General features: G+C 40.6%; 2 long non-coding RNA genes across 3 annotated transcripts in view; both read left to right on the plus strand.

The window, feature by feature from the left end:
• The first annotated feature begins 3237 nt into the window (after positions 1-3237).
• On the plus strand, positions 3238-10986 carry LOC135099125 (uncharacterized). Of its 2 annotated transcripts, none has more exons than XR_010267689.1 (6): positions 3238-3331; positions 5967-6110; positions 6586-6762; positions 7838-8103; positions 9346-9510; positions 10199-10986. It is a non-coding gene; the product is annotated as an uncharacterized LOC135099125 (long non-coding RNA). The 2 variants fall into 2 exon arrangements; XR_010267688.1 differs by having other exon boundaries at positions 6586-6750.
• A 6938-nt stretch (positions 10987-17924) lies between these two features.
• The window catches only part of LOC135099120 (uncharacterized), a 29812-nt gene continuing 27415 nt past the window's right edge, over positions 17925-20321 (plus strand). The window contains exon 1 of the long non-coding RNA XR_010267682.1: positions 17925-18182. This is a non-coding gene — a long non-coding RNA (uncharacterized LOC135099120). The remainder of the gene's footprint in view (positions 18183-20321) is intronic.

Genomic DNA, 20321 nt, shown 5'->3' on the forward strand with positions numbered 1-20321 from the left:
GGCTCGACCCTTCATCGCCTCGAGCTCACGTCTCGAAACCTAAGAAAGTTCGAACAGCAAAAATAGCAATCCCATCTTTTCTGAAACGTACTCTGACCTGTACCGAAAACCTTGTACTGTGCCTGTACATCAGTCGCAGTTTAACAGTTTATTAAAGAAAGGTTGGTTACAAAACAGTGCATAGGGGCGCACGAACATAGGTTGGGGATTAATAACACTACAGAAAAAAAATAAAATAAATAAAAGCACTGCAAGAGAACTGGGCACTCAGGCTTGTTATTTTTGTATTGTGGTTTATGAAATGTTACGGGGGATGTTCGTTTTATTTTTGTGTTATATATAATTGTATATTACAATAGTTAAGTTTTTGTTATTATTAACGACTTAATGATGTGATATGAGGAATATTTATGATTCCATGTTACAGGCTATTGTAATGTGAAACTTCATTGATGATTTATTACCGATTACCGTTGTATTATTTTGTTAGGATGGGGGAGATGACCTTATCGCTGCCGATTCCATTAACAAACATATGCTGTTGGTGCTGCTGCTACTACTACTACTATTACTGCTACTACTACTACTACTACTACTACTACTACTACTACTACTACTACTACTACTACTACTGTTCTACTATTGTAGAAGTATTCTGAATAAAATAGACTTGCTTAGAGGAATAGCGAGCGTAGAGAAATTTGATATCATTGCTTTAAGTGAAACTTGGTTAGATATGTCAGGAAAAGTATTTAATCCAGAGGTTAAGATAGATGGGTACTTAAGGAATGTAAAGAGATTATTAGTGAGCCGTTAGTTTCTGTCTTTAGGAAATCACTGGAGTCGGGTGAGGTACCAGTAATGTGGAGGCAGGCTAATGTAGTACCCATCTTTAAGAAAGGAGATAAAACTTTAGCGTCTAATTATAGATCTGTTAGCTTAACTTCAGTTGTAGGTAAAATGTTAGAGTCAATAATAGCGAGGAACATTAGGGAACATTTAGACAAACATAACTTGATAAATCAGTCACAGCATGGCTTCACGAAGGGGAAGTCTTGCCTGACAAACTTGTTAAGTTTTTACAGTAAGGTGTACGAGGCAGTAGATAATGGTGATAGTTATGATATCTTATATCTGTACTTTAGTAAAGCTGGACTGTGCTGTGAGCCGGGATAAGGGTCTCTTCTGTAGAACGACCGTGATGAGGGGCGGGGAGGCAGAGGGGAGTGTGGTGGACAGATGGATTTAAATACTAACCAACATTATAGGAACAAGACGCCTGTAACCTCCTAACATTTCCTTCCCTCCACATCAAGCAGTGTGGCTGTCGCTGGCATGCTATCATTCCTCGCCATACCATTCACATTTAACTACTACACACCATTTTCAACCTTGTAATTTCTCGGCGCAAGGGACTGTTCTTGCCTAGCCCCGTCCCTTACCTTTAGCTCTTCGGTTATTGCTTTCACCCGGCGTCGTGATTACTCGTCATGCTGTTTTATCATCTCTGATTACATCTGATAGGGTCGTGTAAAATACAGAAGAAGGTAGGGAAGGTGCAGGCGATGAACATGTTGCCTGTGAATAACGATGAGCTGATTGACAGGTATAGCATCGCCGGCTGTTAAATCTCGTGAACAATCTCGACACCTTCTGATATGAGCACATTCTCGACCGCTAGATCCTGACATTATCGATGCACCTCAGGATGTTCCTCGCTCATCCTATGGCCGCTTAGGGCTAAACGGGCACTAAAATACCAAAATCTTCCTTTTAAAGTATAGTGAGTCTCTTAATACTTTGTTTCTGGCGGTCAGGTGCACGTTTACTAACTTCGTGATGCTGCTGGGGTCTCGTAGGGATACGTGGGTGTGGTGCTACCAAGGCGACGACAACACAGGGAACACACACGAACGGGCCCTCCTTCAGGCACTGTCTGCAGCAGCTGAAAGAATGTTGTTTTTGTGCTGGCTGTGTGTGTGTGTGTGTGTGATCTCGTCTCGTCTCGCCTCGTCTCATCCCCCCCCCCTCTCTCTCTCTCTCTCTCTCTCTCTCTCTCTCTCTCTCTTTCTCTCTCTCTCTCTCTCTCTCTCCGCAAACGTACTCATATTATCCTAATTCATAAGAAATGATAGCTTGAGAAAAAAAAAACACACACACACATTAGTCAAGTGAGTAAATAACCACTCAGACACGCACGCACGTAAATGGGTCTAAACGATTACACTGATGACAAATTGAATGTGCAGCATCCGTGATAAGGGCATTAGTGTTCTGCTGTATCTAAGACAGTGAGCAGCTTCTCGTGTAGCCTTGCCTAGTGAGACCCTCCTTCAAGAACGTCGTGTGTGTGTGTGTGTGTATGTACGCACACGTGTCTTAGTTCCTCAAATATCCATGACTTCGAAACTTAGGAATTTTTATACTCCGATTAATTGTTTTTCGTCACTCTCTCCCCTCACTGAATTCATGATACTAATTTCTTACCTTCCGTCCATTTGGGTACACTCCGCAAAACTATTTTTTGTGTTAGGAAGAGTTATGATACTACTCTGCCGAGGTTCAGAAATATGCCTTTTGGAGGTGATGCAGGTGGAGGTGAGAGGAGCTTCTGTGTCTGGGTGCTGAGGGGAGTAATGAGAGAGAGAGTGAGAGAGAGAGAGAGAGAGAGAGAGAGAGAGAGAGAGAGAGAGAGAGAGAGAGAGAGAGAGAGAGAGAGAGAGAGAGAGAGATTTATATGAAATCTAATAGTGCGTAATATACTTTGGAAAAGGTTCATGGACTCGGTAAGCAAAATACCTTATCCATTTGTATGAAGAAGAAAAGTATTTCATATCATTGTGCCCTATCATTCTTAACCAAAAAGTTGTAGTGAATTTTCTTTTTCCGAACTTAATGTGCTTACTTCTTATGTTTTCATGCTTTACCTAACATTATTATCTCTTTCCCAGTTTATTCCTCCTTGGTTCTCATTCAAGCACATTTTGTTTTATATGAATGCATATACAGTTGCTTCGAAGTTCCCCAGGCAGCAGTCCGCATTAGCATAGTGTATCTTAATTTGAACATCCAAGTACTGTCAAGGAAACTACGACGCAGCGCCAGAGAGACTTGAGACTTAGATGGAGCCCAAATACTCCGTGTTGTGACCGTCCAGTGATCCTCCAGTGTCAGAGGATTGGATGGCAAAACAGACACTCAATTCGAATGGGGTTTTTATGAAGCAGTAACGTGAACCTGACCTGGTAGGCACATTAAAGTTGGAAGCGGGCAAAAAGAACGACGAGAGATTTCAACTCCGTGAAGAAATTATCGATACGCATACAGCGAGGTGAGACATACGTGAGGGAAGGAATTCTGGCCAGGTTTTTCACAGTACTGTATAAGATGTCTTTGTGTTTTCTTTGTGAGGTGTTCAGCTGGAGGATAAACTTTTGTACTCATGTAAGAGAGCGTGTACACAGTGTGTCCTTTAACAACACGTACTCGTATGCTTGATGAGCGAGGTGTATCACTACAAGTAAAGCGCCTCACACCTAATGAGCGAACATCAAAACCTTACTGCCATCAAGACTCTTCTCAGTATTCTTATTATCTGGCTGAAATACAGTTCATGAGGCAGCAAACTCTAATCACATTTTACTTTCGCTTTGTTCACCTTTGGTAACACCAAAGGATGGTGTGGTAAGCCTGTGACAAGATCGTTGGTATACTCCCAGCCGGTGGCGTAAAACAATTTCCATTAGGGCTGGGACTAATTGAGCTACACCCACGTTATTAAAGCGAGAATAATTAAAAGCCCACGTAAATCAGTAATCATGATCAGAAGTCGAACCTAACCAAAACATGGTCCTGAAAATGTAAACCCGGAAGGAGTAACAGTGAAACATTTAGAGACGCACGAAGGAGAACAGGAAAAGTGTATGGAGTGTGGGGTTCCTTGGGGCTAACGTGCTGCCTTGACCACGCCTCCCCCTTCCCTTATCTACACTATCCCCCTTCTCTGCCCAGGCTTCCATCTCTCTCTCTCTCTCTCTCTCTCTCTCTCTCTCTCTCTCTCTCTCTCTCTCTCTCTCTCTCTCTCTCTCTCTCTCTCTCTCTCTCTCCTGATAAAAACAATAGTTCAAGTTAATGGTCACAAATATTAATTGAAAATGTGCGTTTATTTCTGCCAAAGTGCTTGTGTTTGTCATGTGACGTATATTGTTAAGTTCGCTCCAGCTGATTTGCTGCGGCTTAGCATTTTTGTCATTTGGTTTCGTAACCTTCTCCGAGATAGTCAGGTGTCAATCAAGGCAAGCACCTCTAGGTAGATCTGTATGATATGCCACACTCCTAGCTTACTGAATTTCTAATGAGGAGGTATTGGCTATAACAGAGAGAGAGAGAGAGAGAGAGAGAGAGAGAGAGAGAGAGAGAGAGAGAGAGAGAGAGAGAGAGAGAGAGAGAGAGAGAGAGTTCAGATAGACTACTTGTACCCTCGTTTTGGAAATTTGTAAATAGCCTCAAGGAGCAAGGCAGTGTGAAGCATTACATTCATTATGCTGTGACTGAAGACTCTTAAAAGGAAAGAAAAAGAGTAACTCATGCACTTTACATGAGTTTCAAGTCGGTTATTTTATCCGAATGTAATTTTTGCATTGTCCAAACCACTCCAGTCACACGTGGGCTTGTTCTACCAGGCCAACATTGGAGTCTTTCCTCGGGATTGCTTTGAAATTGCTGTCTGGACATGAACACGTATTTCTGTTTCCGTGCGTTGTCTCCCATACCGTGCAATCTGTTTTTGTTCTTTTACTTTTTGTTTGCATTTAAGATAAAGAGGCGGGGATAAGAGGAATGACAGCCTTGTGCAAGTAGAGTACACGTGTTGTCTTGCCGTGGTTAGTACTTAGTGGTGTTACTGTCTCTGTGGGACATTTTACCGATGGATCTTGTTACCACCAAAACTTTAAGTCGTACTCGAATTTTTTTTTTTTCTCTCTTCATTTATTGTGAAGCAGTAATACATTCGGGTTATCCTTGACCAGCATCCCTTTCTCATCAAAAGAATTACAACCGCTGTATATGTTGGGTTCTTCTTGTGTGTATGCTGAGACGCGCCGACTGCGCTGCTCCTGGGGGAGACTTTCTGAACGACATTCTGCATCTAATTCTGCAGTGTCGTTTCGAAGCTCCTATTTTTTGTATATTTTCATAGATATAATTAACTGATATTCACTGGTGATAACCAATGCATCTGTGTACTGCTTGAGTGATAATGAGTTATTCCAGTTTACAGATCTACCACTCACCAAGTCAAAGAAAATATATCCGAACTCCACATAACTATATTCTGTAGACAGCATTTCACCATTACCAGACTACATCCATCTTTGTACTAATTCCTTGCACATACAGGCAAGATTCATAATGCCATCACAAATGGTCGTAGACAAGACACGCGTCACGGGAACTCAGCAGCGATGGGGTGCTTTGTTACAGCTTGCGAGAGCAGGACATTCCATATTTACGAGTATTTGTTGATATAAGGAAATAAACAACAATATAAGTAAAGGGCACATGGTGGAGGTCAACTTGTTGACTGAAGCTTAAAACAACTTTCACCGAACAACTGAGCTGCCTCTTGGTCACGGCTTAAATTTGCTCCAACCAATTGTTTCCTTGTGCTTTAAATAAATGTGATTCTCATCTTATTCTTTCTGAGAGGGATGGAGATCTGGAAAGAAAGGTAGCGTAAGATTTGATCACGTAGTATCTGCGCAGGCACATTACTTGATTAAGGATTAAGGTAGAATGTGTCCATTCCCCGCCTTTCTCTTTCTCTCTCTCTCTCTCTCTCTCTCTCTCTCTCTCTCTCTCTCTCTCTCTCTCTCTCTCTCTCTCTCTCTCTCTCTCATGTTGTCGCAGCACTACGCAATATCATGTAATCAGTCAACTAAGCGTGTTTTGCTTTCGTGTCGCAGAGTGCAAAACAGTGATCAGTGAGGGCGTGGACGTGCAGCTCACCGCTAGCTGCCACAAGCCTTGGCGCCGCAGCAAATCGTGCCAGCCCAGGGAGGACGCGGCGCCTAACTCCCATCGCGCTTGGTGTGCTCGCAGGAAGGACGGTAAGTAAAGACACTTGCTAAGCTCTCTGCGGGAAGGTAATCATGAACTTAGCACGGGATTCTGAAGGCTGTAGATGAATTTCACACACACACACACACACACACACACACACACACACACACTGTAGAAACAAAGAAAAGAGAAAAACGCATCTCATCCTCAAAGAAGTAACAATGATGTGACTCAGTAACCAAAATTAATAGGAAGCTTTTAAGAGACTAGACAAATTTATGGATAGGAATGATGGGTGCACTTACTTACTGTAGGTATGCTTTGTATGAGGACTGCCAAGTGTGTGCCTCCTGGCTTCTTGCTGCTTCCCTTGTGTTCTTGCTTGTATCTTACTATGTTCTTTTATTCTTACCTACCTTATCAACAACCTTTCTCCCAAATCCCGTGGGCTGTAACCCTTGCCAGCATTCTCAATTATAATCGAGACTTAATCTGCTCTCTCCATCCCTTGCAAAACACCAGTGGCTTCAGTGGGACTTGGGACCGCCACACTTGATGACCGGTGTGGTGACGCGAGGCCGAGGGGACATGGACCGCAAACATTGGGTGAAGGCCTACACACTCACCCACTGCACCGACTCCAAGGTTTGGTTCACCTACAAAGACGGCAACCACCTCGATACTAAGGTGAGCGACAAGGTAAGCCAGGGAGAGCGTCTCGCACTGATGGTAGGAACTGTGGTGGTACTTTGTACTGTTGTGATGGAGGGAGTGTGGCTTGGTAGCGCAATGACAGTGTATCTAAGCATTTAGTGCCAGTCAAGCTTTATGTACTTAACTGTGGAACTGTGGTATCACCTTCTGCTGGTGGAAGGAGTGCGGCTGGGTAATGCAAGAGTATCTAACCCATGTGCATCCAGTGAAGCTTTGTGTGCTAATAATAGAAACTTGTTGTACCGCTTGTTGGTAGAGGGAATATTGCCTTCTGATGCCAATGTGTCTGAATATACTGGCTGAAGCAGCTGGTCTCATGCGGTTAGAGGAAGTGTTACCCTTTTTGACCTTGTGAATTGTGCTAATTGAAAGAGCTGACTGTACACAGGTCTTCAGTGTTTGTGATTCTAGTATCAGTTGAGATACGAGTATATGGCTGATCTTAAACGGTTGATAGGAGCTTAACCTTTTCCTTGAGAAGTGAGAGTAGTCATCCAAGGTACCTGTGCAAGGCGTGCGGCTTTGTCTTTTTTTTTTTTACTCGTATGTAGAAAGGACACTGACCAAGGGCAACAAAAATCCAATAAAAAAAAAGCCCACTGAAATGCCAGTCCCATAAAACGGTCAAAGCAGTGGTCAAAAACTGATAGCTTAAAATAGCTTAAAACAACACTCAAATGGTCCCTCAACCCTCGCACTCTCACTAACCCTAACGTGAGTGAAGTCAAATTTGCCTTAGCGTTAAACACTCACTCAACCACCCGCTCCCTTACTTACACAGTTGGCAGCCCTTGAAAGGTAGTGTGGTCGCTCTGTTTATGTATGCACATAGAGTGGCATTTCTGAAAGTTTGGTTGTGTTCGGATATGTCGACTTGTTCATTTTTTATTGTTTATTGTGGAGAATTTTCAGCTAATTTTTCATCAAAACATATATACTAGCATAAAATATGTGATATAGTATCATGTACACATAAAATAGTAGGTTGTTTGAATATTATACGAACATGTTACATAGCCAAGTCGCAGTGACAAATCGAACATCTCCCAACCCGCTGCAGACGAATGAACTTTATGTTCTCTTGCAAAAATGTTGCGAAGTGAACGAATGCAGCACATGGGAGAAGAGGAGAGGATACTTCTATTAGACTTAATCAATGAAAGAAGAGCTGTTCTCCTCAGCAAAGCCACCAACCGTGACCAACGCCCGCATTATACCGGTCAAGGCAAGAGTATGGGAGATCACGAACTCTCTTGCTGCCAGTGGTCTGGGGCCGCAGAGGACTGTAAAACAGATTAAGAAGATTTAGGAAAACATGAGATCAAGGTTAGTATGTTGGTTTTAAAATGTCGTTTGGTAATTAGCAAGTTTACTTTTCCACACTCCTACGGTAGAAAGTAATTATGAGATGAAAAATTAGTTAAATGTCAGTGTTATCAGGTTAAATTATTGTTACTGTTAGTTACCACTTACCGGTAAAGAGGATTTCTGTTGGGTAATTGGTACATAATAATAATTGTTCTTGTTGTAGTTTATTAATGAGTACCTTTGTAAAACATTAAGAATTTTACAATCTACCCATCTAAGATTGTTTCTAAGAAGGACAGGGTTTAGAAGTCAAGGGAAATGTGTGTGGTAGAAAAGTCAACCTACTGTTCTGTAGACAGGTAAAAGTCACCATATAAAAATAATATAATGTCACTCCACTTTCTCCATCTCAATTGAATCCTCCAGTTGCTTCCTTATCTCAACTACCCTCTCCTGACAGACAGAATATTAAGTCTCTAATTGCCTTTACCCTAGTACTTTGCATGAATGATTTAAAGTTTTCTTAGAAATATGCATTTGATTATTTTGTGAAACTATAGTATTAGCACCTCTCCAAACACTAAGAGAACCATGCAAGGAGCTAGAGTACCCAATATATAATTATAATATAACATGTCTGTGATGTTGTGAGGGTGGACAGCTCTTGTGAGGTTACATAACATTGAATTAAGTTAGGCTTGATTAAGTTTGGTTAGGTTGGTCTGTGAGTGTTACCTAATCTAATTTAAACTTAAGTAACCTAACCTAACCTCACATAAGCCATATAGGACAGGATAAGTTTGGTTAGGTTACTTTATTTTAGTTTAGATTAGGTTATATCAGATTGAATTAGGTTAGGTTTGTCTGTGACTTATTTACCTAACCTAGCCTAGCCTAACCTAACCTAATCTAATCTAATTAAACCTATCCCATCCTATCCAAAGCTGACCAAACCTCACAACAAACATCACAGACATGCTGACCAGTAATGTTTCTATAATCTTTCATTGTTTTTTAATGATTAGAGAGGAAGTGTTATTCTATAGTTTTATCCTGAAATTTATTAGTTCTTACCATTCTTCATAAGAACAACAGCAATTAGGCTACAATATTTCTTTATTTTTTGTTTATGTAGCTTTTATAGATGATAATTTATCAATATGAAATTATGGTATGGTATCTTTCTCGTACTGTGCAGTGCAGGAAAAATAAATGAAAATATGTAACTTTTTTATGCCTAATGATGTGAAATAATTTCAGGGCCAAGAAGTTTGTTAGTGACCAGAAGAAAAAACTGTGTTGAACAGGAGGTGGTCCTCCAAGTCCAGTCGTCAAGCCAGACCCTGTATTGGAGAAAATCCTTGCTCTCATCGCAGACGAGCTAGAACCGGACCCAAACCACAGTGACAGTGACATGGCCAACAGGTTGGTTCCATTAAGTAATAAATTTTCTGTTTTACATATCACATTTCTGTTCTTAATGTGATATTGAGTTCTAGTATATTCATACTTGCAAATATTTCAGATGCCATCCTTATTTTTGCAAATTATTCATCACTTTGGAGCAGTGGTTCCAATAATTTTCTTGTTCTTAACCCAGTTTTCATCTAAACTTGATTAATATCATGGGACTCTTTGGTTTGGCTTAATCCAGCAAAATATTTCACCACATGGTCATGCAGCATACTCAGACGACTCTAAACTGTTTTGTAGCATAGAGACCAACTATTCTGTAGACAAAATTGGTGTTTTCATGTAAACTTGCCTTAAGAGCTTCCTTGAAAAAATGGTGTGCATGCACAGAAAATACCCTGATATGACGGACCTACTTTGGTTTACATGGAATCTGTCTGACAGAAGACCCAGCCAGACTTGACAAATTCCAGATAAAGCAGAAATTTCTGGCTTGTAATAGATCTGTCAAGGCCTTAACAAATCTGTATTGACCAGAAACCAATTTAAGTTCATCTTGCTTAGAGAGGGTTGAACATTATTATGTACCTTGTAACTATATTACTCGTTCAATGGAAGAGGCAATCCATTCATATACTTAAACACTATACTGTAAACAACCATACTGTTACTTTCATTAATGTTATTTGTTTGTTCACAGATGTCACTGTCGTTGTTATTAATGAGAAGGGAGAGCAGTTGGATGAGCCGATGGCCATGACTGAACAGCCATCCACAGCATGCTCAGTGCCTATTTCGCTCATGCCTGCCAGAGGAAATGATAGTGCACCTGCTGCTTGCACCTCTTTTGTTGAGTCATCGGGAACTGCAGCTTTGCTCTACAGTCCTGCCATCCACAGCACACCTCTTTCTTTAACTTCTAAGGATGTTCATGGAACTGTAGTGTCATCCTCAAGCTCCTCCAACCACTGTACACCACTTCCTTCAACCTCTGTTGATGTACAGTAGCTTCAATTTGCAACAGTAGCTTCAATTTGTAGCACACCTCTTCCTTCCACCTCTGTTTTGGCATCGGTACCAGTTACCTTTCCAAGTGAATTGTCACCAATACAGTCTTCCAGTGCGAGAGGAAAAGTGAGTGGGAAAAAGTTTAAAGCAAAGAAAAGGCAAGTGGAAGACAGTGTTGGCAGAGAGTCCTATGAAATGTTGTCAAAGTTTCAAAAGGAAGAACATGAAATAGTGATGCAAATTCATAAACAAAACTTAGAAAATAAAAAGATGGAAGGGGATTGTCTATGCCAAGCAATGAAAATTATGTCTTCTATACATTCAAGAGTTGGAGACACACTGGAAGATGTGCGTGCAGCTGCAGGTGCATTTGTAGATTTCTTGGACAATTCTAGAAATAATCAGGCATAAATTTGTTTTGCAGTGTTGCTGTAAGATCAAGATCCAAAGTTTCTTTACTCACCCAGTTTAGTACAAACACTTATATATATATATATATATATATATATATATATATATATATATATATATATATATATATATATATATATATATATATATATATATATATATATATATATATAGTAATCTCAGTGCTTTGTTTGAGAGGTATCATCATTATATTTTTTTTAAATAGTACATGGATTCATGTACTCATGTGATATAGGACTGATTTATTATATAATTACTATATAAGGGCAATGGCCATTAATAACTAGTCTCCTTTTTTACACCCACAATTTAGTACAAACACTTAGATAATCTCTGTGCTTCATTAGTGATGTGATCATTAAAGCATTTTTTCAATAAGACATATTCATGTGATATATGACTGTGATTTATAAATAGAGGTAAAGATCATTAAAATCTTGTTTTTTTCTCAATATGTATATTTATTTACATTGGATAATAAATTACTATACAGTTAACCACTGAAGTTTTATTACTACACACACACACACACACACACACACACACACACACTAAAACTACAGTATATAATTGATTTTTCCTTTTCTGTTGCAGTAAAATATGATTACTCTATTCGATGGTGATAAAATATGTGATTATATTTTTGAGAAAAATATCTTTTACTTAGTGTTGTCATTTACCATAACTGTATAGCAACTAGTGTATTTTCATAACAAAGTGTTTATAGTCATATTGTATACAAAGTAAAATCAAACTCATCAAGGTAAGAAATGGGAATTACAAGTACATTTTTCTGAGTAACAGTTCACATAAAAAAAAAGAAATAGCAAAAATACCTTAGATTCGTACATATTTGAATACTATTTTGGATAACACATAATCAGTTATATGTACACCTATAGTTTAGAGGGAATGCTCTTGAATACCTGGTGTAATATTTGGTAGTGTGGCATGTGTGAGATAAGGATGTCTGTCCGCTTGGGTGTTTACCAGATACATGGATGGAGTAATGAAAGAGGTTAATACAAGAGTATGGAGGAGATACCATATTTGAGTGGCAGAATCAAACCATCCTGTGTTATCAGAAGTATGTTCTGATATATCTAGCCCTTTCAGCTTGTTGTGCTGCATTATTGTTAGCAATGGCTGCTTCTGGGTCAACACCATGATCATCTGCATTTGAATCATCTGAATCTGCATCGTCTGATTCAAGATGATGATTTGGGAAAGGCACATTACTCTGAATTGCAAAAATATGTAGCACAACTGCTGCTACAATAATGTTTTTTTGTGGTGTCTAAAGCCGTGTAAAGACGCTTGCCCAAGCAACTAAAGCATCTTTTTAAGACACCAAATGCACATTCTATTTTATTTCTTGTTTTAATGTGTGCCTTATTATACGCTGTTTCACTTTGGTTGCTGGGATTCATTAGTGGAGTAAACAGATAACTACGGCAAGGGTAACCCATGTCCCCTAACAACTTACCCTTGTGCATGCCTTGCTCAAATTCATGCCGTAACAAACTGTTGTTAAAAATGTTGCTGTCATGGGCACTACCCCACCGTCTCGCAACAATATTAAAAAAAGTTAAATCTGGTCCACATACAGCTTGACAGTTAAGGGAGAAGATACCTTTTCTATTGCGGTACAGTTCTGGATTCTCACAAGCTGGTCGCAGAATGCGAATGTGGGTTGTGCAGTCGATAGCACCAACAATTCCTGGCATTCTGGCAATCTCCAAAAACCCTTCCATTACTCTTATTGCATTCATACCTGTTGGCATCTTCACATAGTCCTTTGCCATCTGAGCAATAATGGGCGTCACTGTCCTGATACACCTGCTAATACTTGTCTGAGAGACTTGGTAGCAGTCACTGATTGTAAGTTGGTGTCCACCAGTGGCCATACATCTCAGTGTTATAAGGAGTTGCAGATGCTGTGGTATTGGGTAACCTGATGGGAAATGAAAGGGCAATTATGTAATACAGCTGTCTCTCTATGTTCATTATGCTTTGAGATAAAACTAAACACCATAGCACTTTATTGAACTGTATACCACAAAACATTCTTTGAATATATGCTGTATCGCAGAAGAGAAAAAGAAGCATCCTGGACCATCCATTTTTTATGAAAAAAAAAAAAAAAATGAATATGCATATTCTACTATATTACATGTAGTGTTACTAAATAATGTATATTGTTAAAAGTGTGTAAATGATAAGTATGGCCTGACAAAATAATGAATATCATTTGACAGGCTCTTCTGCCAGTAATAATGGATTTTATATGTACCAGCTACTGCATTGATATCAAACTTGGAAGAGTGATCCCATCCACCAGGAAACCAATGACATGTACTCCACATCTGGTACCTACTTCTTGCATCTGCAGCAATGGGAAGGTGTCCTCTGATGTTTTGCAACAGATTCAGCACACACTCCTTGGTCAGTCTGAATCGTTGGAGGAATTCTTCCTCAGCAAGGTCTTCAAATGGATTGCTGCGATCCCGAATGACTTTTCTTAGCCTCACTCTTCTCAAACCTCACTCTGACCATCTCCTCCATCCTCCGCATATTTCGCAACTGAAGCCACTGATGACCATTCTCCATGTTAAATCTATAATGAATAAAGACAGACAATAAGAAACCACATAACATAACATTAGACAGGTTTAAAAATTCTTGGAGAATATGGAGGGCGATATGCTGATTTCACTTGGTAATAAAGCTATTTCACGTTCGCTTAAGTTACATTAGGTTAAGTTGTTATATAAATACGGTTCCAAGGCATTGACTATTTTTTATCTGGGTGGAATATGATGCTTTTTATTTATTTATTTCTTTTGAGATAGTGAATTGTGGTCACGTATGTGTTTGCTTTATATATATATATATATATATATATATATATATATATATATATATATATATATATATATATATATATATATATATATATATATATATATATATATATATATATATAAAGTTCCCGGAATTGAAAAGTATCTCGAAATGAAAATGCATCACATTTGATACATAAATTAGTTATCAGTACCTCGAAATTAGTTGTTTTATCTCCACTTTATTTCCTTTTTTTCCTTAGTATCCATTACAAATCATATTAAGTTGTATTTACTGTTAAAAGAACTAATAAGTGATGGTACTTACCAGTCAGCTGAGAAGACCACGCCGCAGAGCAGAGTATGGGTTTGTTGACGCTTTTTCTTTATCGTATCCTTACTGTTTCTAAAAGTCACTAAAATTGCCTCACGGTTAAATTGTTGGTTACTATAGCAAGAAAGAGGCTGTAAAATACTTGCTAATTCGTTTCTGATTATATCTGTAAGATAATTATATGATTTTATCGGTTATTTCATTATAGGGTAGCATGTAAGGCATGCTTACCACACCCTTGTCACTAACCCTTACATTTCCAATAATATTAAGGGTTTACAGTGTGGCAAGTAAGGGTTCATCAAAGGAATCGGTATTTAAAACTACGAATTTCTCATGTAAGGGCCCTCAAATTTTCTAAAACTACGGCCCTAAGTGTCTTGAAACCTCCCTCTTGAAGGAATTCAAGTCATAGGAAGGTGGAAACACAGAAGCAGGCAGGGAGTTCCAAAGTTTACCAGAGAAAGGGATGAATGATTGAGAATACTGGTTAACTCTTGCGTTAGAGAGGTGGACAAAATAGGTGTGAGAGAAAGAACAAAGTCTTGTGCAGCGAGGCCGCGGAAGGAGGGGAGGCATGCAGTTAGCAAGATCAGAAGAGCAGTTAGCATGAAAATAGCAGTAGAAGACAGCTAGAGATGCAACATTGCGGCGGTGATTCCACCCTGTCTAGAAGAGCAGTATGAGTGGAACCCCCCCAGACATGTGAAGCATACTCCATACATGGACGGATAAGGCCCTTGTACAGAGTTAGCAGCTGGGGGGGTGAGAAAAACTGGCGGAGACGTCTCAGAACACCTAACTTCATAGAGGCTGTTTTAGCTAGAGATGATATGTGAAGTTTCCAATTCAGATTATAAGTAAAGGACAGACCGAGGATGTTCAGTGTAGAAGAGGGGGATAGTTGAGTGTCATTTAAGAAGAAGGGATATCTGTCCGGAAGATTGTGTCGAGTTGATAGATGGAGTAATTGAGTTTTTGAGGCATTGAACAATACCATGTTTGCTCTGCCCCAATCAGAAATTTTAGAAAGATCAGAAGTCAAGCGTTCTGTGGCTTCCTTGCGTGAAATGTTTACCTCCTGAAGGGTTGGACGTCTATGAAAAGACGTGGAAAAGTGCAGGGTGGTATCATCAGCGTAGGAGTGGATAGGACAAGAAGTTTGGTTTAGAAGATCATTAATGAATAATAAGAAGAAAGTGGGTGACAGGACAGAACCCTGAGGAACACCACTGTTAATAGATTTAGGAGAAGAACAGTGACCGTCTACCACAGTAACAATAGAACAGTCAGAAAGGAAACTTGAGATGAAGTTACAGAGAGAAGGATAGAAGCCGTAGGAGGGTAGTTTTGAAAATCAAAGCTTTGTGCCAGACTCTACCAAAAGCTTTTGATATATCCAAGGCAACAGCAAAAGTTTCACTAAAATCTCTAAAAGAGGATGACCAAGACTCAGTAAGGAAAGCCAGAAGATCACCAGTAGAGCGGCCTTGACGGAACCCATACTGGCGATCAGATAGAAGGTTGTGAAGTGATAGATGTTTAAGAATCTTCCTGTTGATGATAGATTCAAAAACTTTAGATAGGCAGGAAATTAAAGCAATAGGACGGTAGTTTGAGGGATTAGAACGGTCACCCTTTTTAGGAACAGGTTGAATGTAGGCAAACTTCCAGCAAGAAGGAAAGGTAGATGTTGACAGACAGAGCTGAAAGAGTTTGACTATGCAAGGTGCAAGCACGGAGGCACAGTTTCGGAGAACATTAGGAGGGACCCCATCAGGTCCATAAGCCTTCCGAGGGTTTAGGCCAGCGAGGGCATGGAAAACATCATTGCGAAGAATTTTAATAGGTGGCATGAAGTAGTCAGAGGGTGGAGGAGAGGGAGGAACAAGCCCAGAATCGTTCAAGGTAGAGTTTTTATCAAAGGTTTGAGCGAAGAGTTCAGCTTTAGAAATAGATGTGATAGCAGTGGTGCCATCTGGTTGAAATAGAGGAGGGGAAGAAGAAGAAGCAAAGTATTGGAGATATTTTGGCTAGATGCCAGAAGTCACGAGGGGAGTTAGATCTTAAAAAAATTTGACACTTTCTGTTAATGAAGGAGTTTTTGGCTAGTTGGAGAACATACTTGGCATGGTTCCGGGCAGAAATATAAAGTGCATGAGATTCTGGTGATGGAAGGCTTAAGTACCTTTTGTGGGCCACCTCTCTATCATGTATAGCACGAGAATAAGCTGTGTTTAACCAAGGTTTAGATTAGAAGGTTTAGGACAAGAAAATGAGTGAGGAATGTACGCCTCCATGACAGACACTATCACTGTCTGTGCATGAAGTAACAGTTTGTCAGCTAGAGTGTTTCCTCCCAGCATCTCAGCACTGCCGCCAATACCTGTCATCTCTCCTCTATTTTATCTCAACTTCATGATGTATGCAGCGCCATCAGTTTGGAGAGAGCTGCCAAACTCTCTTACACACACACACACACACACACACAGAAGGAAGCAGATATGCGTGTGTGTGTGCGTGTGTGTGAGAGTGTGAGACCAGCTGTCATTTTCTCTCCTTTGTAGTCGCACCAGTGACAGTGTGACGGGCAGAGTCGCTACTAGGCAGTATGAGCTGAAGACAAAACACTACAGTTCCAGAGAGATTTATGTAATTTTAAGTGTGAAAAAAAAAATACTTGCATGCTACTTTGATGAAAGTTGTGTGAAATCCGTTAGTGAAGATATGCGTATCGATCTGTTTGGGGCTAAGTTCAAGGTTTCATGGATTGTTTCATATGAAAGTGAGGTTTTCCAAGTTTCCAGCGGCAGTTCCTGTTTGGCTGCCCTCCTGTACAGTGAGTGTCTCACTGGGGTAAGCTTATACGTTCTCCACTGGATCCGCTAAGGTATTTGTGCCTACGATTTCTTTAACATTGCTGCAACAAGACATCTCATGTACGTATGTGGCTAAATATTAAGAAGAGTCGTGCGGCCCTATTTCCTATTTTTTTGTGCTCTCACCCCTCACAATGTTGGGTAGCTGGAGGGAAAGCGGGGTTTCGGGTGGAAAAAGCTAAAATAGAGCCAAATACCGCCTCTCACCACCAAAACTAAACAGGGAGCTGCACTACTGCTACTGCTGCTGCTGCTGCTCTATTTCATATTTACCGGTTTAGTTAGGTTAGGTTAGGTATAATTAAGTTTAGTTAGAATGGTAGCAGCAAGAGCAAGAACACAGCGGCCATCACAACAACATGAACAGCAGCAATAGTGCAGCTCCCTATTTATTTTTAGTGGTAAGAGGCGATAATTGGCTCTATATTACCTTTCCACACCCGAAAACCCCGCCTTCCCACCAGCTTCCCTTCACTGTAGGGGACACGAACCGAAAACCCCGCCTTCCCACCAGCTTCCCTTCACTGTAGGGGACACGAACCGAAAAAAAAAAAAAAATAGGAGAGAGGGCTGCACGATTCTTCTTAATATTTCCCCGTAATGGTATATACACACATGCATGTGAGAATATGATAAGAATTGTCTGCTGTATGGATCATGTACACCTTCAGAAACTGACAACGGAGTTTTAATGCAGACCAGAACAAAAATTATATGTTTTGATATGAGAGAGTGATATGATCAGTGCGTATGAAGTTAACACAAAATATGATGTAATCTTGAATATGTACGGGTGCCTTTAATTTATTAGGAAAAAAATATATATATACCATTCAGGAGAAAATTCGTTTGTTTTATAATTGGGTATTGTGTCATGAATCACGATGTCTTGAGTACCTGACGGGAGTCGTGGTTATTCGTATTCGCCCGGGTTTCGGGACGGTCCTGTGTATTGCCATGTTTTTCTTGTTTTATGCATTTTTGTATGTATATTTGTAGGTCATATTATGAATATTTATTTTTGTGTGCCTTTTGTATATTACTTAGGTGAGGCTTAGTATATATAGGGAAGTGAGGTGCTATCAAGTGCGTTCTGGGTGGCCAGTGGTGACGTGACCAGGGCTGTGTCAACACCAGGGTCGTGTTGGTTGTGTGGGGTGCACCTGGGCCCTGTGTTGGCCTTTGAAGGTATGTTAAGCACTATAAATTTCTCTATTTGACTGTGATTATTATGTGTGTTGTTAGATGTGGGTATGGTTCTGGGAAAATGTGTGGATTGCCTCCATACGGTGCATAACTGTGCAGGATTTACGTGGTGACGTGGCTACGGTGCAGGGAGTAGGTGGTGCAATGCCGGCGACCCGACACATTGTGAATTACCAGGGGTTGTGCGGGGTGCGCCAGGTTCCTGTGGTGTCCTTCCAAGCTGGGAAGGTTTAGGATGCAATGTGGGTGTCCAGTGACGGGAGGTACCGCCTAAGTTACTTTGTTTTGTGAATGTCTTTGATGAAGTTCAGGGTCAATTGTTTTCATTCTGTGTGATTCATGATAGCTGTCTGTCACTTGTAGTGTGTTCCTTGAAATATTTTGTGTTGTTTCGTTGTCGGCTGCTCACGATACGAGGCACATGTCAGCACCAGGTGGTTTGCTGGGGAAATTATTCCAACTGGCACTTGCAGCTTGAAACGCTTTGGGAATTAAAGTTCAGACGCCCTGCCCGGTTTATCATTGGTCATCCTACACTACTACTTGATGCTACTACTACTATTATTTACTGCTACTACTAATACTTGATGCTACTACTACTACCATTACTACTACCACTACTACTACTACTACTGCTACTACTACTACTACTACTACTACTACTACTACTACTACTACTACTACTACTACTTGCTACTTTTACTACTTGCTACTTTTACTACTTGCTACTTTTACTACTTGCTACTTCTACTACTACTACTACTACTTGCTACTTCTACTACTACTACTACTACTACTACTACTACTACAAGTACTACTACAACCACCACCACCACCACCAGCACCAGTCCCACTAGGAAATCACAATGACGAGGGCAGCCAGGCATGTATGTCTCCGTGCTCCCTCTCGACTGCCGCCGTCCATGCCACGCGGTGCCTCGCCGCCGCCTCATCACACTGCTGGTTTGTGGATTCCTGCATTCTTAAGGTGTCGCCTTACAACCTCGCCCTCCACCACCACCACTCCGGGGACACAGAGACACTTTTCCTTCGCGTGTTTGTTCCACCGCACGGATGTACTTATATGAGGAAATCGTGAAAGAGAGAGAGAGAGAGAGAGAGAGAGAGAGAGAGAGAGAGAGAGAGAGAGAGCGCGAGCAAGACTGGGAGTGACAATTTATGGGGCTACTTATCGGTCTTTCAATGTGTTTTATGGTCCATTAGTCTGCTTCCGTCGATCTAGTAACTATGTAGTTCTGTACTCTCTCTCTCTCTCTCTCTCTCTCTCTCTCTACTCTCTCTCTCTCTCTACTCTCTCTCTCTCTCTCTCTCTAGTTGCAGTACTCTCTGAACTTACGCTTATATTGATGACTTATTTATTATATTCCTTTCTCGTTCTACCAAGCTCCATAAGTCTCTCTCTCTCTCTCTCTCTCTCTCTCTCTCTCTCTCTCTCTCTCTCTCTCTCTGGGGAAAGCAAGTAAAACAACTGGAATTTGTTTAAGAGAAAATAAAACAGCGTTTCCTTCACACGTGTGCAAAAATATTCGCTTATTGAAAACGCTTCGAGAAGAATAATAATAGAAAAAAAAAGAAAACACTGTACACTTTTGGTTCACGATCCTGCTTGCGTTCTTCTTTCTACCCAGAGAGAGAGAGAGAGAGAGAGAGAGAGAGAGAGAGAGCGTGAGTGAGCGAGTGAGCTGCACCTGCTTATCCTTTCCTTTCACATTCGTGATATCCCCTCCCTATCTCTGCGTGCGTCTGAGTATCTGTGTGTCTGATGCGGGGCTGAGTATCGTGAACCCTGAGTTATGAGTGTAATTTCCTCTGCAATTTCCGTCACTTTACGCTTTTTCCCTTGTTTATTGTCCCGTCATTGAGCGAGTGAGAGGCGAGGTGGCGATAGCGCTCAGCTTGGCGATAGAGTCACGTGTTGGTTGTGCCTTCTTTATGTAAACGGAGAGGGAAGGTATGGATGGATTAGTGAATGAGTGAGTGAGTGTATGAGTGAGTGAGGGAAGGGATGGATGGACTGGCGAGTGAGTGACTGAGTGAATAATTGAGGGAAGGGATGGATGGACTGGCGAGTGAGTGAGTGAGGGAATGAGTGAGTGAGGG

This window comes from Scylla paramamosain, unplaced genomic scaffold, assembly GCF_035594125.1.
Source record: "Scylla paramamosain isolate STU-SP2022 unplaced genomic scaffold, ASM3559412v1 Contig105, whole genome shotgun sequence".
In the NCBI taxonomy this organism is placed as follows: Eukaryota; Metazoa; Arthropoda; class Malacostraca; order Decapoda; family Portunidae; genus Scylla; species Scylla paramamosain.